Source organism: Octopus bimaculoides, chromosome 7 (assembly GCF_046866305.1).
Source record: "Octopus bimaculoides isolate indiv1 chromosome 7, ASM4686630v1, whole genome shotgun sequence".
Classification (NCBI taxonomy): Eukaryota; Metazoa; Mollusca; class Cephalopoda; order Octopoda; family Octopodidae; genus Octopus; species Octopus bimaculoides.
Genome location: NC_142934.1, coordinates 74,361,991 through 74,366,891, shown reverse-complemented (window position 1 = coordinate 74,366,891; position 4,901 = coordinate 74,361,991). Strand labels below are relative to the sequence as shown.

Here is a 4,901-nt window from a genome sequence, read left to right as displayed (position 1 = left end):
ACCTACGTACGTATGTATGGATGTACGTACGTATGTATGTATTACGTACGTACCTACGTACGTATATATGTATGTACGTACGTACGTATATATGTATGAGCGAGAGAGAGAGAGAGAGAGACAGGAGCGACAGAGAGGGAAAAGCGGGAGAGAGATAGGAGCGAGAGAGCGAGTGTGAGAGAGGAGCGAGAGAGAGAGAGGGAGAGAGGAGCGAGAGAGAGAGAGAGAGAGAGTAGCGAGAGAGAGAGAGAGAGAGTAGCGAGAGAGAGAGAGTAGCGAGAGAGAGAGGAGCGAGAGATTGAAAAGAGTGAGAGAGAGAGGAGCGAGAGAAAAGAGAGGAGCGAGAGAGAGTGGAGCGAGAGAGAGAGTGGAGCGAGAGGGAGCGGAGCGAGAGAGAGAGGAGCAAAAGAGAGAGGAGCGAGAGAGAGAGAGGAGCGAGAGAGAGAAGAGCGAGAGAGAGAGAGAGAGAGAGAGAGGGAGGAGCGAGAGAGAAAAAAGTGCGAGAATGAGAGGAGCGGGAGAGAGGGAGGAGCGAGAGAGAGAGAGAGAGAGAGAGATGAGCGAGAGAGAGAGAGGGAGGAACGAGAGAGAAAAAAGTGCGAGAGAGAAAAAAGTGCGAGAGAGAGAGAAGGAGGAGCGAGAGAGAAAAAAGTGCGAGAGAGAGAAGAGCGAGAGAGAGAAAAGCGTTTTCGTCCTTTTTGGGCCGGCCACCTTTGAGGTCGTTCGCATCTGTTCTGTCCTGCCACCCGGTCTGTTATGGCTTTTCCATTTTTCTTTTCCTTGTGCTAACTTACTGCACTCGTCTGATAGTCGAAAGACCTTGTTTGTTTTCTTTTATTGTTGTTGTAATTGTATAATAATTCTCCTTTTGCTGTATAGCTTAAAGGCGTTTGTCCATTATATAATTCTATTTTGTATGTTAAATTCGTTCCGATAGGCGAAAGACCCTTTCTGTTGTTTACTTATTTTTTCATGTATACGTACATCTGTTTGCCTTGCCCAAAGGCTTAATGTTTTTAGCTTAAGTCCCTGGCCCAGCCGGTTTTGAGTAGTATCGGAGATAAGTGGGCGAAACTACGTGGACATTCCAGACTCCGACTGAAGAGGTAATTGGCTGCGAATAATCCTTCTATCGTGTTTTGTCCTGTTTGCCGTTGTTACGCTATCGTCCTTTTTTGATTTGAAGATTTGGCTGCTATTTCTAGGAAATGAAGCACTTGGTGGAGGTGCATTAATAATTCTGCCAGCTCCAATAACAAGTGCAGGCAATATTCAAGTATTTTGATGGCATTTTCCCCTTATTAGCTATTATTCAATCAACTGAAACAAGTAGAATAGTGTAATTCAAGCATAATAGCAGCCAAATCTTCTTCAAATCAAACTCTACCATCATTTAGGAAATGTGTTACTGAGTACTAGCGAAAAATTGTTACAAACACAGATACGCACAGCGTAATTTATTATATAAACAATATATGCGTATAAATTACCATTTTTCTGTAATTTTGTCTGCTTCAAAAGAAAACAAACCAAAAAACCGGACGAAATATGTCAACAAGGGATTAATACCATATACACCGCCAAAGCAGTAACTGTATTCAACTGAATAGACGTCAGTGATTGATTTAAATTATCGAAATAAGACAATTTTTAACATGAAATAACTTCGAATACAACATTTTTTATCTGTTCTATAACACAAAATATACAAGTAAACGAAATTTTGAAAGTGTTTCGGTACAAAAAACACTACATAAAACATAAATGAAAAATGTTGCCTGTCAAACCAAAAAGATCCCAAATAAGTACCAGTCGAGCACTGGGGTCGATATAATTGACTTACTCCTCCCCCTTAAATGCTGGCCTAGCGCCAAAATTTGAAGCCAATTTCATGAAATTATCTCCCTTTCTTTTTGGAAGCCGGACATAACTGCCACTATTTTTTTTTTTTTTTACTTCCAACCAAAAGGAAAATTAAAATTAATGAACTTTTTAGTGCAGTATTCAATATTCAGCACATCAACCTTTCTGCTTTGATGGATAAATAAGGACAGTCATTTAAATAAATAGGTGTGTTGTTATTTAATCCCACGTCAGCCTCGATGGAGCAGATCTTTCAGCAAAGGTGTTCCAGCCATAACCAACTATTCCAGACCGTGTCATTTTTCTTTTCTAAGACGCTAAAGTGTAATTTTAAGAGAGATTTGGGCATAACTACAGGGTTTTACCCCCCAGACTTTGGGAGGTCATAACTTTCAGAAAAATGAATATTTTTTTTAATGAAATTTTCTATGCATATAGTATTTACTATGTAGAATCCGAATATACAAAAATTTCCGCTGAAAGTGTTTTGGAATGGGGGTGGGGGACAATTTTCGGAAATTCCAACAAACATTTTTTAACTAATACAAGATTTCACATAAGATCAATGAAGAACACGTACTGAAACAGTGACTAAACTTATGTTATTATAAACAAAACCGACGTATACGACAACTATGTAAAATATATTTGTGTACTTTTTCTGTTTATTCTTAATCTTCGTGTTTTTGCAAGATTGAGAAAAAAGTTTCGGAAAGCTAACATTTTAAAATTCTTCGGGAAGCGACACTGTGATAGTTTCTATATTTAACCGTGCGTGTATATTCCTATTTTTGCTCCTGTTCTCTTCTACTTCTCTACTAGAAACGTTTACTTTGGAATTTACTTCTATTGAGAAGAAAAAAAAAATCGTGTGCATGTTATTTTTAACGAAAGTTTTCTTATGACGGCTTCTCTTCACTGTCTAGAAATCTACGGATGCACATACGCACATAATAGAGAAAAATGAAACAAATATGGACGACTTGCTCCGAAACACCACCGAGTGGGGAACGCTTCTCAAAAATAACCTGCAGTTGTTTCCTTAAAAATTCCTACATGCTCGAAATGTACATACATCAAGGTATATTTGTAGAAAATTTCACGAAAAAATATTAATTTTCCTGGAAGTTAAGAAGAATTTAAGTGGACTCTGTTGAAATTTCCGAAAATTGTCCCCCACCCCCATTCCAAAACACTTTCAGCGGAAATTTTTGTATATTCGGATTCTACATAGTAAATACTATATGCATAGAAAATTTCATTAAAAAATATTCATATTTCTGAAAGTTATGACCTCCCAAAGTCTGGGGGGTAAAACCCTGTAGTTATGCCGAGATTTGATTACTATTTCTAACAACTTAACCGGCTCTGAAAAGTGTTTTCATTGGTTCAATGATATGCAAGTTATGAACGGCACGAGATATGATTGTTTACGTCAGCCAGGAGCAAAAGCAGTAGAAAGTAAAGCTACATAGGCATATCGCTTGCGGAAAGCAACGGAAAAGAGCGGAAATAACCGATTAATGTCACTTGTTGCTGTGCAATGTTTTGTTTATAAGATGGCGGGTACATGTTCAAATTTTTATGACCATATATCTAGTTCATCATATATATTAATTATTTAACTATCAATCGGATTGCTTTTTTTCTAATTAGAAAGTTTGTGACACAGCGAATAAGGTTTCAATGTAAAATCAACGGTAAGTCTATTCCAAGTAATATGTTTTTTTTGTTATATTTTATCAGCTCGGTCCTTAGCAACTATATAAAAGTTTACGAAGTCGAGGTACTAGAATTCTGCGTAACTTATTGTATAAATTAATATAACCAAAAATAACGTTAAATAATTACTAAAATTAAATAACATAAAACATTAAACATACGCCGATAAAAAAAAAATCATATATTTATGTATTGTTGTTATTATTATCTAGTCTCACAGGGTGACAGGCTGGTAAAATTGTTAGCACGCCAGGCAACATACTAAGCGGCGTTTTGTCCGTCTTTACGTTTTGAGTTCAAATTTCGCCGAGGTCTACTTTACCTTTTATCAGGTCGATAAAATAAGTGACAGTTGAACACTGAGTCGATACAATCGACTTACTCACTCCACCGATATTGCTGGCCTTGTGCCAAAATTTGAAATCATTATTGTCTAATCCCAAAGGGTGGCGAACTAGCAGAATCATTAGCAGGCCGGGCAAAATGTTTAGTAGTATTTTGTCCGTCTTTACGTTTAGAGTTCAAATTTCGCCGAATAAGACTTTACCTTTCGTCCTTTTGGGGGTCGATAAAATGGCTCTACTTAAATACAGAGGTCCCGAACAGTGCACACTCGTTAGGGTTAGTTTTTAGGGTTACGGTTAGTTTTAGGGTTTGGGTTACCTCCCCTTTATATCGTACACTAGATGCGTCGGGACCTCTGTATTTAAGAAGTACCGATAAAATAAGTACCAGTCGACCACCGGCGTCTATGCAATCGACTTACTCGCTCTACCGAAATTGCCGGCTTTGTACCAAAATTTGATACCATCATTATCTAGTCCCAGGACAAACTGGCTTATGATCAAAGACATTCCAGTTATGGCCATCCCGTCTTTATTTTCAAGCACTAATTATAGGACTGTAGAATCTGCTTAGAAGGAGGTGTCGCTGCTATTTGAAGCAAGTCGAGTGACCGCTTAAAGACTTCTCAGTGTTTTAATTACCCACAACTTTTAAGTAGAAACAGGTTCGAGATATTTGCAGCTTAGCTCCGTTCGATTTTCCATTGAAGTGGTTTCACTGTTTTTAGTTAAAAACACGAACACTCGTCTCTATTCACTCATACCATATAGACATCCGTGTGTTGGTGCTCTGTTACGTTTCTTTCACTACACACGCACACACCATACATACATGCATACATACATACATACATACATACACGATGGGCTTCCATAAAGTTTACACCAACCAAATTCACTCACAAGGCATTGGTCAGCCTTGGGCTGTAATAGAAGAAACTTGTCTGAAATACCTCGCAGTGGGACAGAACT

At 38.1% G+C, this 4,901-nt stretch overlaps 1 protein-coding gene across 10 annotated transcripts in view; it reads left to right on the top strand.

Moving 5' to 3' along the window:
• Window positions 1-620: 620 nt before the first annotated feature.
• The window catches only part of LOC106869675 (EF-hand calcium-binding domain-containing protein 7), a 53,282-nt gene continuing 49,001 nt past the window's right edge, over window positions 621-4,901 (top strand). For 2 of the 10 annotated variants that reach the window (XM_089355504.1, XM_089355498.1), the window contains exons 1-2: window positions 644-749; window positions 3,520-3,563. The gene's annotated coding sequence lies outside the window, so the exon portion shown is untranslated. Of the gene's footprint in view, window positions 1,107-3,300; window positions 3,564-4,454; window positions 4,595-4,901 lie in introns of those variants that run through there. The other 8 variants (XM_089355506.1, XM_089355502.1, XM_089355499.1 and 5 more) reach the window with 7 other exon arrangements.